General features: G+C 48.0%; 1 pseudogene; it reads left to right on the forward strand.

Moving 5' to 3' along the window:
• Positions 1-8613: 8613 nt before the first annotated feature.
• On the forward strand, positions 8614-10990 carry LOC144329778 (golgin subfamily A member 2-like; annotated as a pseudogene).
• Positions 10991-15098: the final 4108 nt, after the last annotated feature.

A 15098-nucleotide genomic window follows, 5' to 3' on the forward strand; every position in this document is an offset into this window, starting at 1 on the left:
TAAGCCACACGAACCAAATTCAGTGGAATACGTGCACCCAAAACTGGACCAGACTTGTACTTAATGCAGCCTGCAAATCCCCAAGAGTCCACGACGGAATACAAGAACAGTAACAATGATTTATCTCAACTGATCTTAGCTTCTTCACAAACTTGCCAATAACCACCTTTCAAGAACTGCACCGTTTGTCCTCATCTGGGCAATCCAATGGTTTAGAAAAACTGAAACAACTGCTTCTTCGAAAATTAAAACAATGCGGGGGGTGGGGGGGGGAAGTAGTAACAAACAAACAAACAAAAAAGGCACACTGGTTTTTACTCTACCGAAGCAATCAACTCTCCAAATAACTTCATTAATGAGTGTCAGCAAAGAATGAACACCAAAATACCGCTCAATCTAACTTCCATCGTGAATTCCTGAGTTCACAGTAGGAGCATTAAATGTGACGGTATCACTCTGCTATAAGAACCATTTCCAAAACAAACCTATCTACCCCCTTTCTTGAGTTTAAAAAAGAAAGAGAGAGAGAGGAGAGAAAGAAAGTTTGTTTGAGGGTTTTTCCTTTTTCAATTTCACATACCGGTTTGCCTTTACAAAAAAAAAAAAATAAGATTAGTCTCAAAGTATAGCTGCAAGTTGGACCGACCGCACAGGTCTCCTGGGTCATTCGACTCGGAGCGGCGGGGTTTCAGCCGGGCCGCGTCCGGGAGAAGCAGCGGAGACCCCAGCAGGCGGGCGCCGTCGGACAGATTTACCGTCTGCGTCGGCCCCCGGGGAGCCGCTCCCCCGCTCCCGCAGCACTTGTTCCGGGCGCGGACTCCAAACGGAGGCCGCCGGCCCCAGGGGAGGAGTGAGCCCGCCCCAGCAGCGCCACCCAGAGGACCCGGGGCAGGGTTCGGGGCCATCCGCGGCCGGGCGCGCCCCCCACCCGGAAAGCGGCGACGGCCCCAAGTTGGGCTGCGGAGTGGGAGGCGCGCCGAGCCCCAAGCAGACAATGCGGGAGAAGGGTGATGCGCAGAGAGGAGGGGTCCGCAAAGCTGAGGTCCCCGCGCCGCCCGGCTACCCGTCCGTCCCGCCTGCCCCGGAAGCCCAGCGCAGCTCCGGGGCCCGCCCCACCTAGCAGCCGCAGGGGACTGGCCGCGCTCCGCACCCCCACCCCTCCTCAAATTACAAAACTTGCCCCAACTCCGCCAACTAAGTTGCGCTCTCACAGTGAAGCTCCCGGGGCTCCCCCGCCGGCCGAGACAGCTCCTCACCTTCGCCGCACAGAAAAACAATAGGCGGCCGCTCCCCCGGCAGAGGCGGCGGTGGCTAAAGAGGCGGCGACCGAGGCGAGCAACCGGCATGGCAGTCTCCGCCCAGCCCAGGCGCTTCACCGCTACTGCTCGGGCTACGCGCTGGCCCTGCACACAGCCCCGCCTGCGCACCAGCTACAAGCGCCCGAGGGTGGGCGGGGCACGCAGGAGGGCGGTAACGCCTGCGAGTCCTCCCGTGAGTACACGCGGAGCAAGGGCTGCGAGCTAGGATTGCACGGCAGAGCTGCCCATCCCGCCCCACGAGACCAATAGTAAGGCACCTGGGCGGGGCACTCAGGTTGCTAAGGGAGGCTGAGGTTGACCGCCACTGCTGCTTTGTGGCAAAGTGATCAAATTAGAGTGGCTGGCAGAGATTTCTCTTACCGTCTCCTCTCCGCCCTGTCTCCAGAAACCGCCCTTTCTCTGTGTGCCAGTGGTTACCTGAGCTGCAGCACTTAACCACACATCGTGAAATGATTTACTCCTCTATTTCCCCCACTTCAACTCAGGAAGTGAGGTTTAGTCTTCTGTGTGCACAGCCTAGGACAGTCTAAGGTATTAGGTATTAAACAAGTGTTGGATGGATGCACGGCGGTATAGCGGAATCACAATTGTGACAGTGCATTCCGTGAACTTTTGGCTACTCGATCACCACAAAGTCATTCCGTGTTCGAGCTGCAAAAGACCTCAGAAATCATCTGGTTGCTTTGAGAAACAAAATGTGGTCCGTGTACCAACGGTGGCCGAGGAGAATATATTAGTTGATACACAAAGATACTTCTTTTTTCAAATAGTTAAGTGTTTTAGTGCGCATTAGGAGGGAAATGCCTATCACGTCAAACCATTGTTTCATTAATGGTATTTCTTAGGTCAAATAAAAAGTGGCAAAAAACAAGTGTACTTCAATAAAAATGTTAAGTAAAAATTGAGACACTTTATATGCAGTTCAAGAACGTGCAAAACTAGTTGACAGTGACTGAAGTAAGGACAGTGGTTAGGTAGGAGGGGACGATTATTGACTGGGAAGGAAGAGGAGGGAACCTCTGGTTGCTGGTTCTGTATTTTGACCTGGGTGATGGATAACAAAAGTGTATACATGAAAAAAAAAAATACATCCAGTGCACTTAAGATTAGTGCACTTTACACATTTTAAACATGTATTTTTAATGTCAATTTTTTAAAATATAGTATGGGATATGCCCCCACCCCACCCCCAAAAATAATGCAAAGATGCAAATAACTGTCATTTGGGAAACACTGATCCAGGCAGGCTCACTAGCAGTGACCAAACACCTGAGAAAGGGTATTGTGAATGCCTGATGTATGTACCAGGAACTTCCATTGCTGAATAGCTCCAAATCTCAGAAATGCTCCTAAGCTAATGTTGAGCTCTGGTGCGTACATATATTCTCTTCTTCTTCTTTTTTTTTTTTTTTTTTTTTTTGGAAGCAGAGTTTCACTCGTTGCCCAGGCTGGAGTGCAATGGTCCGATATCAGCTCACTGCAACCTCCACCTCCCAGGTTCAAGCGATTCTCCTGCCTCAGCTGCCCGAGTAGCTGGAATTACAAGCACATGCCACCATGCCCGGCTAATGTATTGTATTTTTAGTAGAAATGGGGTTTCACCATGTTGACTAGGCTGGTCTCGAACTCCTGACTTCAGGTGATCCACCTGCCTCGGCCTCCCAAAGTGCTAGGATTACACATGTGAGCCACTGCGCCTGACCCTATTTTCTTAATTAACCCTCACAGAATGGCGTCGTTGTTGTTGCTGTTGTTGTTGAGACATAGTCTCGCTCTGTCACCCAGGCTAGAGTGCAGTGGCGTGATCTCGGCTCACTGTAACCTCCGCCTCCTGGGTTCAAACAATTCTCCTGCCTCAGCCTCCTGAGTAGCTGGGATTACGTGCGCCCACCACCATGCCCAGCTAATTTTTGTATTTTTAGTAGAGATGGGGTTTCACCAGCTTCGGCCTCCCAAAGTGCTGGGATTACAGGCATGAGCCCCTGTGCCCAGCCCAGAATGGCTTTTTTTTTAAAAAAAAAAAAAAAAAAAAAAAGGTCAAGCATGCCCAGTTCTTCATGTGAAATTATTTCTGTATCACCTTATCATGCTGCTCACCCTCTTCCACTGTTCTCTAATCTGTCCTTGTTGATATTTAAAAGCTGGCACAAGGCCAGGCACAGCGGCTCACACCTGTAATCCCAGCACTTTGGGAGGCTGAGGAGGATAAATCACTCGAGTCCAGGAGTTCGAGACCAGCCTGGGCTACAGGGGAAACCCCGTCTGTACTAAAAGATACAAAAATTAGCCAAGCATGGTAGCCCAAACCCCAGCTACTTGGGAGGCCGAGGTAGAAGGATCACTTGAGCCGGTGAGGCAGAGGTTGCAGTGAGCCAAATCAGCAGGGCAGTTGCAGAGTAGTACACAAGATCTTCAACCCAGAGACTCCCTAGGCCCCACTTGCTCCAGCTCAAGAGAGCCTGGTTCTGAGGTATGCCAGGACTGGGGCTTAGCGCTGCCCATGGAAACAGTCATGCCAGGGAAGAAAATCATAACCATATATTTGTAGTCACCTCTCTCCTCCCTTCTGGAAAGGGAGGTTCCCTGGTTTGTGGGCTCTTTGCCTCCTGGACATTATTGTGTAGTGAAGGAAGAAAGGTTGAGATGCAGAGTTGGAGAAACTAAGAGAGGCCAAACTGCTCCATTTGAGGAAAGATCAGGGATCCCAGGAGGGAAGAAGGGGACACCCTGGGGAATCAGGGGGCTTCCCAGGTGGTCCAAGAAGGGGAGGGCAGGATACAGAAAGTCAGAGCATGGTTTTGAGTTTTGGAGACAACAAGAGAAAAGAGGGGGGGATTTGGACAACTATGGAGAAGACTGGGCTGGGGAGAGAAATGTTTAGAGATTTGGAAGATAGTGTGTTGAGCGATCTATTGTGAAAACACCTTCTTTATATCCCTAAAAAACCACCAGCGATGATTCATGATACAATTCAGTACTTTTGCAGAGGGATTGGTGCCTTTTTCAAATGATAATAATGCATTGGCTTGGCTCCATTTGTGTTAGTAGACAGACATCTTGAGCAGGTTTTATCAGTGTTCCATTAGCTAAATATTAGGTTTCCTATTTTGTGGCTTGCCTTAAACCACTTTGGAGGCCCTTCCACACTGGAAGCCACCTCAGAAATCACCTCTCTGGCCTGCAGCTCCATGTCCCCAAACTCTGGGCTTTCCTAAATGAGTGGCCTCATTCAGAAGATAATACAGCATCCCTCATCCGAAAATCCAAAATCTGAAATGCTTCAAAATCCAAAACTGTTTGAGCGCCGATATGATGTTCGAAGGCCAGGTTCAAAGGAAATGCTCATTGGAGCATTTTGGATTTCAGATTTTCGAATTCCAAAATCTGTAAAAAATCTGAAATCTGAAATACTTCTGTAATTTAACCTGTAATAGACATTGGGTCCTGACCTTCCAGCTGACGCAGCAAGCAGTCAACAGAGGCTCACCATGCACCCCTCCTGCCCCTCACCCTCCCACAGGCTTGTGCATCACCCCCCGGCCTCCCTTGCACTCGCTGGGAAGGGGACACGATGCTTCTGCCCTGCCTTCTTGGATCTTGGGCCACTGTGACAATTGCAGGATTCCAGCCAGGGAAAGTGCTACAGGTAGAAGTACTCAGTACTCTCCATAGAGCAGATTCCAGCAATGGCACAGCAGCCCCGGGAAGTGTGCTGACACACCTAGCTAATTTTTAAAACTTTTTGTAGAGATGTGAACTCACTATGCTGCTCAGACTGGTCTCGAACTCCTGACTTCAAGTAATCCTCCCACCTTGGCTTGCCAAAGTGCTGGGATTACGGCATGAACTAGTGCTCCCGGCCAAGAGTTTACTTTCGATTGCTAGTGGTGTTCTTGGTATCTTTTCATATTTGAGGCTTTGGGGCTAATGGTGAAGTATTACACTCACCATCTGAGGTTTACAGGACTTTTGTTTTAATCTTGAACAGATGGAACTGTTTAGGTCTGCATCTTTGCAACTATACAAAATGTGAGTCTGCTTTATAACCATTGAAAAGCAAGAAGTAATATAGTAAAATTTTGCCTGGCTAGAGGCTTTGGAAGGCTGGAGTATTTTGGCTTAATTCTATTGGAAGATGAAGGTGAAAAAAATTCAAAACTTAAATTTCCTGTTGAATGCAATTTGAAAATATAACCAATGATTCCAGTTTTCTTCTCCAGTAATTTTGGACATTCTGATCTACTTGGTGTTTTATTACAGAACTCCTAGTATGCCTGAGTCTTACATTGTGAAGATCCTTTTCTAAAATTTACACATAAGAGGATATAAATGATATTGGATGAGATCAGGCTGGATGAGAACTGATACCTGTAAATATACGTTTTAGATTAAATCTCTGATTGCCACTCATTTTCTTATTTAACTCATAAAAATAAAACACATTGGATGGAGGGTGGGAGTAGGAGATATACATCTTTTAATTGCATGTCATTTTCTCATTTTGAGAGAGAACATATAGTATCCCTGGCTTTGGACCTACAGAAGGAAATACATTTTACTACCTGCTATATGCCAGAGGTTTTTGAACACCTGGAGGGACTACTGCAGCACAGATTGCTGAGCCCTAGTCCAGAGTTTCTGATTCATCAGGTCCTGGGTGGGGCCTGAGAATTTGCATTTATAAGAAGTTCCCAGGTGCTGCTAGAGCTGCTGGTCCAGAGACTACATGTTTGAAAACCACTCTTATATACTAATTGTAAATTGCAGAGCTCTAGAAAAAAGCTTAGTTTGGTCTGGGATAAGAAGCATACAGGTTATGGAGCAAATCATGAAAGATTCAACCCTTGATCCCAGCCTAGTGTGGAATTCAGGTTACAAGCAATACACGGTGACATAACACAATTCTTGGTTTTCATGATTGCAAGTCATAGCCAGGTATTGAGTGAGAAATTCAGTTTCATTCACAGGGCTTAGAGAGGCCAGGTGATTCTAGAAAAATAGGATTTAGTCATTAACCTCATGAGAGTAGGAGTTACTTATGTCCTTTTTCTCTCCCGCATCACTTAGCATTTAGCCTTACTTTACAAGGGGCTTGTATTTATTTTAAACTGATAAAGGGCTTTGAGTGCTTATTAAATGGAAAGCATTGTGTAATTATTTAATGATTTATTTAGAGACTGAGTCTTATTCTGTTGCTCAGGCTGAAATGCAGTGGCACAATTTTGGCTCACTACAACCTCCACCTCCCTGGTTCAAGCGATTCCCCTGCCTCAGGCTCCCAAGTGACTGGGATTACAGGTGTCTGCCACCATGCCCAGCTAGTTTTTGTATTTTTAGTAGAGACAGGGTTTCATGATGTTGGCCAGCTGGTCTTGAACTCCTGAGCTCAGGTGATCCACCCGCCTCAGCCTCTCAAAGTGCTGGGATTGTAGGCAATAACCATCAGGCCTGGCTTGGTTTTTCTCCCAAAGGCTCAGGTTCATGCAATACAAATCCTTACATGTGAGAAAACTCAGCTGCAGACAGCACTGTACTACACCCAGCATGCTGCCAGGCAGTTTGAAGGTGGGAATCTGGGCACCCCGTCATCCTTCAACTTGACACATTGACAGACCTTTAGGGGAAGTTCTTTGGGCCCCATCTCAACCTCTCTCATTCCAGAAGAGGCCAAGGATCTGGCCGGCCGCCTGCAGTATTTCCAACGGCGTGTGGGAGTGTTGGAGCAGGAGTAGAAGAAGGCGAATAGGGTGAGTCAACCGTCTAACCATACCCTGGCAGCCCAGCTTTCCAGATGGAGGAGTGAGCCTAAAGGTCCCTTCTGCAGGAAGGCATGTCCCACCCAGAAGGCAGCATGGGCCATTTCTCACTGCTTTTGTGTGTGGTCATTAGAGGCAGCCTGGGACTGTGTCGGCTGCTGTGGGTAGGTTGGGGGACACTGTGGGGAGCAAGAACTGGACACGGAGCTTGGAGGCCAAATGCCTGCCCTGCCCTTACCTGGCTGTGGCATTGATCAAGTCCTAGGTTGGGGTTAGGATACTTGTACCATGAAGATACAAAAGAGTATCTTTAGTATATTACCATTTGTGTAGAGAGTGGGAACACGTGTGTGTGTGTGTGTCTGTGTGTGTGTGTATGTGTGTACTATGATAATACACATAAAATATGTCTGCAAGGATTCGTAAAAAACTCAAGAGAGAGGAACAGGGTGGCTGGGAGATATTTCCCTTCTGTATTTTCTGAGTTTTGGACTATGCAAATGTACTCTTCAAAAAGTGAACACTGGATGTCCTCCACCCCCAGCTGTTAAAGGTAGAGGACATCCAGGTTCTTGGCGTCTTGAACAAAGAATTGGACAAAACGCACAAACAAAGCAAGGAAGGAATGAAGGGATTTATCGAAAATGAAAGCACACTCCACAGTGTGGGAGCGCGCCCGAGCACAGGGGCTCAAAGGCCCCGTTACAAAATTTTGGGGGGGTTAATGACCCCTTAGAGGATTCCATTGGTTACTTCAGGTACGCCCTATGTAACTGGGGAGGATGAAGTAAAGTTACAAAGTCATTTACGCGTACGCCCTATGGAGAGGATATTTCCTGTTATAGCTGAAGTGTGAACCGGCCTTATGTTCCCTGCCTCCAGACCCTATTTTCCTGCCTCACAGTGAAAACAGGGGCATGGACAATCAGATATACCTGGATGTTTAGATCCCAGCTCTGTCTGAGTGACCTTGGGCAAGCACTTAACCTCTAATACCCCATGTTTTTCATCTACACAATAGAGGTGATAAAAGTAACTGTCTCCTATGGTGGTTGTGAGGATTAAATGGGGTTGTTAGCATGATGCCTGGTGAAGCACTCAATAAAGGTTCAAACAGGGGTAGTCATAACAGTAAGAACGATAGCAATATTCTCTGATCTCTCTGGGCCTCTCTGCTAGCCAGCTATAAATTAGATCTCTTTTCCTGTCCCTTCCACCCTTACTGAGTTATTTTAGAAACAAATGAGACCATGGGCTTGGAAATGCCTTGAAAACATGTCAGGCACGATTGAGAGTGACGAAGTGTTACTTTGGAATAGTCACTGTAGCTGTTGTTCCTGCTCAGCCAGCTGCTCCTCTGCCTGCTGTATCCTGACTTCACCTTTCTGTATTTGCAGGACAACAACCAGTTAAGCAGAGACAGAGATGCCCTCAGGCTGCAGGTGGACAAGAACACCTAGGATGGGGGAAGGTGGAACGGGAGGTCTGGGGCCCTTAGCATGGGTGGCGTGGGCGAGGTGGGAGGGGTGCAGGTGAGCATGGTGAGGTGGTCGTACAGGTCTGCATGCGTGCACCGCTAAGCTCTAATGCCATCCATGCCCCTCACTCATGCTGTAGATTCGGGCAACTCATGACATTTGATTCCTGGGGTCTCTTCCAGTGCCACAGTTCTGTGGTTGTGGGGCGAGGGTAGAGGGTTGATCACCAAAACAATCCTTTCTATTCTTCGTTCATTCCTTTCTCTGCTGCCTCTGGCCATAGCAACAGTAATAAGGAACTGAAGCAGGAGAACTCAGCTTAGGCAGAGCAGCTTCCAGTTGCGCTGACCCACAAGGCAGGGGTGCAGCGTGACTTGGAGGAGCTGAAAAACAAACTGGAGATTGCCGACCTCATGCTTCAGCAGGCAAGAGGCTGTAGCTCCAGGGCAGTGGGAGCCCCATCCAGCTGGGGCCATGGTCTAGGGATCATGCTGGATATGGGGAGGCTCCGGCCAAGAGCTGGAAAATTTGAGTCCTTGTTCTGCTTCTGCCATAGAATCCTCTAGAGACTGCTAAAAATCTACAAACTGAGACCCTGTCATAGGCCTGGGGAATCAGAATCTCAAGGTTAGGGCTTAAATTTTTTTTTCTTAAAGCATCATGGATGAAAGCCATTATTTTATAGATTACATTTATATGGCTAGCTCATGAGTCTGTGTATTTCCTTCTGAGGTTCAAGTCAACACTTTCACTATTCCGTGGTAATAAGAGAGAGTTGTGATCATCTTTTTTCTTTTTTTTTTTTTTTTTTTTTTTTTTTTTGAGATAAGGTCTCGCTCTGTGATCCAGGCTGGAGTGTGGTAGTGCTATCTTGGCTCACTGCAACTTCCACCTCCCAGGCTGAAGCCTCAGCCTCTCAAATAACTGGGACTACAGGTGCATGCCACTGCACCTGGCTAATTTGTATTTGTAGAGATGAGGCTTCGCCATGTTGCCCAGGCCGGTCTGGAACTCCTGAGCTCAAGGAATCCACCCGCTTCAGCCTCCCAAAGTTTTGGGATTACAGACATGAGCCACCATGCCTGGCCTGAGAGCTCTTTAAAATTATTTAATTTTTTGTTTCTAAAGCAAAGCAACTTGACAGAGATCTTTATTGACTGAGTCGTACATTGAGCCTAGCCCTAGCCCATTTAAAGGCACTATGTGGAATGGCCTGTGCTCCCCAGATCGAAACCTCTCCCACTTCACCATCCAGTTGTCTAGCTGCTGCGAAGCCCTGGATGCTAACCAGCAGTTACAGCAGGCCATGGAAGAGCGGGCACAGCTGGAAGCATACCTGGGGCCTGTGAGGCTTTGCAGAAGGAGGGACGTGGAAGGATGATGACGCCAGGTGGCCAGGAGTAGGTGAGGACCAGTGACAGCCCTTCCTAACTTCCGTGTCAGTTCTCGCAGTTGATAGAGTGGCTGTAGTATCTACAACTGGAGAGACCAGTGCGCTGAGTATCTCCATGGAGAGCATGCCGTGTGTGGCAGAGGATGCAGGAGATGTCAGAGCAGGTGAGACCTGACCCTTCTGTCCCCGCCTAAGAGAGGTCGCTTGATCGTTCTGAGCATCTATGCAATGGGAGGAACACAGCCAGAAGTGGTCATGGGTCTGGGCTTTGTGGAGGTGGGGGCAGAGAGGGAGATGGTAGCCTGCCCATCTACCAGCCCCTCTTCTCCAGGGCCCTTTCCCCCTGTGCTTTGGGCAGGTTTGCACATTGAAGGAGGAGAAGAAGCATGACCTGCATCAGGTACAGGAGCTGGAGACAAGCTTGACCAAACTGAAGAACCAGATGGGTGAGCTGGGGCTGGGGTGACCTCAAAGCAGGACTGGCATCGGAGGGCTGTGGGGGTCGCTTAGAATGCCCCAGGGAGGTGGGTGCATGGAAGGGCTTTGAGGCAGAGGGAAAGAGGTCTGTGCCAGGAGATGGCAAGTCTTGTCATCTCCATGAGCCTCAGTGTCCCCATCAACAAAGAGGGAGGAGTGCCGATTGTCAGCACCCACAGTGCTCTCTATCTGAAAGGGGCTTGGAAGATAGGCTACCATCGGGTACAAGGAATCATTAGCAGGGAGGCCAAGTTTGCAGAGCCTGAGAGGAGCTGTGCACCAAGAGGAGGGTTTTTTGAGAATCCAGAGGCCCTTATTGTCTGCTTCCTTTCTCAGCTGAACCCCTACACCTGGAGCCCCCAGCAGGACCCTCAGAGGTGGAGCAGCAGCTATAAGCTGAGGTCAAGCACCTGTGAAAGGAGCTGGAGAGTCTGGCAGGACAGCTCCAAGCCCAGGTGGAAGCCAATGAGGGCTTGAGTCGCCTGAACCGGGAGCAGTAGAGGCCGCAGGAGCGGAAAGCAGAACTCTGGGAGGAGTAGGGAGAGGCGCGCAGGTCCTCTGTGCAGAACAACCACACCACCATCAGCCGTGCGCTCTCCCAGAATCGCCAGTTCTAGGAGCAGCTGGCCAAGCCGAAGCAGATAGCAACCCCTGCCCCATCCAATAAGGGCTAGGAGGCGGGCACCAGTCTCTGGGGAAGGGAGGTGCGAGGCCAGAGGCAGCTCAGCCTGGGGGACAGGTGACCCCAGCAGCCTCCAGGGCAGTGCTGTGACTGTTTCTTGCTTCTTGCCCTCCGAATTTTAGAGGTGGGTAGCCCTGGATTCCTCCCAGGTCTGAACGTCATCATCCCAGCTAGAGGCGTGGAGCTCCCCAGTCATAAGGAAAGAGACAGTATTATAAGAGCCTCCTTAGATTCAACCTGAATTCCAACCTCGGCTCCACTGCTCACCATTGAACTACCTTGCATCTCTAAGTCTTGGTTTCTTTCACTTAAAAAGGAAGTGAGCTTTTTCCTTGCAGAGGGTTTGAGGATTAAATGAGATAATAGGTGGAAACATTAGGCATGTAGCACGCTCAGCAGATGGTGGTTGGCTCCCTCTGCTTTTCCACCAGTCTGTGGCCTACAGTTTAAATGGTGAGAAGAGGATGTGAGATTTGAGGCTGAGGAAAGAGGCATGGGGTTCCAGGCAAGGGAGGCAGTCACTTAGGCCTGTAATCCTAGCACTTTGGGAGACCAAAGCAGGAAGATTGCTTGAAGCCAGGAGTTCAAGACCAGCCTGGGCAACATGGCAAGACTCCCGTCTCTATAAAACTAGGCCAGGTGCAGTGGCTCACACCTGTAATGACAGCAGTTTGGGAGGCCAAGGTGGGAGGATCACTTGAGTCCAGGAGTTTGAGACCAGCCTGAGCAACATGGCGAGACTCTGTCTCTATAAAAATAGGCTAGGCATGGGCCAGGCACAGTGGCTCATGCCTGTAATCCCAGCACTTTGGGAGGCCAAGGTGGGCAGATCACGAGGTCAGGAGATCAAGACCATCCTGGCTAACATGGTGAAACCCTATCTCTACTAAAAATACAAAAAATTAGCCGGGCGTGGTGGTGGGTGCCTGTAGTCCCAGCCACTTGGAAGGCTGAGGCACAAGAGTGGGATGAACCCGGAGGCAGAGCTTGCAGTGAGCCGAGATCATGCCACTGCACTCCAGCCTGGGCAACAGAGAAAGACTCCATCTCAATTAAAAAAAAAAAAAAAAAAGGACAGGCATGGTGACCCACACCTGTAATTCCAACATTTTGGGAGGCCAAGACCACCATGGGCAACATAGTGAAACCCTGTCTCTACAAAAAATACAAAAATTAGCCAGGCATGGCAGCACGGCTGTAGTCCCAGCTACTTGGGAGACTGAGGTGGGAGGATCACTTGAGCCTGGGAGGCAAAGGCTGCAGTGAGCCAAGATTGGGCCACAGCACTCCAGCCTGAGGGACAGAGCTAGACCCTGTCTCTAAATAAATAAGTAATTAATTAATTAAAAACAAATTTGAATACTTTTTTTCTTTTAAAAAATTTTTATGGGAACATAGTAGGTACGTATTTTTATGGGGTACATGAGATATTTTGATACAACCATGCAATGTAAAATAACATATCATGGAGAATGGGATATCCATCCCCTTAGGCATTTATCCTTTGTGTTACAAACGACCCAATCTCACTCTTTGAGTTATTTTAAAATGTACGATGTACTCCATGGAGCACTTAGTAGGTGTGAGTCACCCTATTTACCATGTTATATGCACTTTTATTTTAATTTTCAGAAAAGCCCGATGAGTTAACTATTATTAACACACCTTATTTTTATATGAGAAAAGTGAAGCTTAAAAAGGTGGGCGATTTGTCTAGGGTCACTCAACTCAAAATTAGTAGTGTCAGAACCAACTCTAAGATTTTGTAGACAATTTTTTACTGGGAGAAATGGTGTAGCGACTTCAGAAAGGATAGAATTCAATTGATATTACAAAGAGGCATAAAATGTTTACATAGAGACATTTTACTATTTGATTTGAACATTGCATGTCAGAGGTAAATATCTGATGTTTGCTGTTGGTTACCCAGCAAATGACATCGATGGGACATGAGATTCTGGATACCACCCCACTTATTTAATTCTAAGGAAGCGATTAGGAAACAAAGTACAGCAATTTCTTCTCAAAAAAACATTGTCATGAGAGGCCAACACAGACTCAAGTGCTAGGTAGCAGTGTCATGGTGACCTGTGTTAGACTGCAAATTTTTGTAGGTCAAGAGAGGTTGGATATTGGCAATTTCATAGTTTCCCATTTAATACAACTAGATCTTCTTATTGAAAGGTAACTGATATGGTTTGCATCTGTGTTCCCACCAAATCTCATGTTCAGTTATAATCCCCAGTGTTACAGGTGGGGGCTGGTGGGAGGTGACTGAATCATGGGGGCAGTTTCTCATGGTTTGGCACTATCCCCCTTTGGTGCTGCATAGTGAGTGAGTTCTCATGAGATCTGTTTATTTAAAAGTGTGTAGCATGCCCCCCGCCTTCCTCCTGCTCTGGCCACATAAAGGTATTTCTTCATAGCAGTGCCAGACGGACTAATACAGTAGCCTCGGCAAAGTGTGCAGAATGAAGGCGAAATGGAAAAAGAAACCAAGTTAGAACTTTTGTGGTGCTACAGGCAAGGAGTTTTTGTAATAGCAGCGTTTACAAGGAATGGTTGAGTAGGTTCCTGAATCATTTCCAAACTAAAATGACGGATTACCAAGTGGACATGAGAGGCGAGAACGTGAGAATCACCAGGAAGACGCTGTGGTTTGCAATAAAAGACACCGAGAGCATTCCATGAGGTTCAACTTCTTCCAATGTCAAGAATTTTGAAAAAGGAAGAGTTTCTTTACACTTCTATACACTTTATTCTATATGCCAGAATTGGGTCCATGCTCATTCAAAAAAATGCATTTCTGTTTTAAAAACAAATGCTCGGCTGGGCAAGGTGGCTCACGCCTGTAATCCTAGCACTTTGGGAGGCCGAGGAGGGCAGATTACTAGGTCAGGAGATGGAGACCATCCTGGCCAACAAGGTGAAACCCCGTCTCTACTAAAAATATAAAAATTAGCTCGATGTGGTGGTGCATGCCTGTAATCCCAGCTACTCGGGAGGCTGAGGCAGGAGAATCACCTGAACCAGGGAGTTAGAGGTTGCAGTCAGCTGAGATTGTGCCACTGCACTCCAGCTTGGCAACAGAGTGAGACTCTATCTCAAAAAAACTAAAAAAAGAAAACCAATGCTCAAAAAACAAGTGACAAAACCTAGACTCCCCATGTTGCAAAATGGAACTTAGCATGCCTGGTGAGGAAGGAGGTGAGATGAGAACTGCCTGCCATGCACACTGTCCCCCATCCCATCAGTGTGGGGTGCAGTTCCACCACTCTGCAGATACTGAGCTAGCGCTTACCAGGAGGCAGGCTCAGGGCTGGGTGTGCAGCTGAAGAACACATTGCCTTTCCCTTCCCCAGCCCTTCTAGGCGAGGAGGCGGTCAGTTCAATGGGAATCTACAGTAAGAACCATGGAGGTTGTAACAGGGAAGTAAAGGCCAAAGCTGCAGGAGAAGAGTAAAGGGCTCTAATCTTATCTAGTGTGTTTTGATGTCCCTATACACACACACACGCACACACACAGAGGCACATACACACATGTACACCCACATACATATGCACACACACCCATACCCAGCAACGCATATGCAAATGCAGATTTGCACACATGTACACACTCACATCCACACATATGCATAAACACATGCACACAATTCATATCTGCACATGCACAAATGCCTGTGCACATGTGTATGCACACACAGTCACTGCCACATACACATACCACCCCTGCGCATACCTAGACACACAGGACCACCCCCAAGCTCACTCTTTCTCACTGGGAACCATCTCACTACTATTGAGACTCTGTGAGAGTTAATACTGACCGTCAACTTGATTGGATTGAAGGATGCAAAGTATTGATCCTGGGTATGCTTGTGAGGGTGTTGCCAAAGGAGATTAACATTTGAGTCAGCGGGCTGGGAAGGCAGATCCACCCTTAATCTGGATGGGCACCATCTAATCAGCTGCCAGCAAATATAAAGCAGG

Source organism: Macaca mulatta, chromosome 7 (genome assembly GCF_049350105.2).
Source record: "Macaca mulatta isolate MMU2019108-1 chromosome 7, T2T-MMU8v2.0, whole genome shotgun sequence".
Lineage (NCBI taxonomy): Eukaryota > Metazoa > Chordata > Mammalia > Primates > Cercopithecidae > Macaca > Macaca mulatta.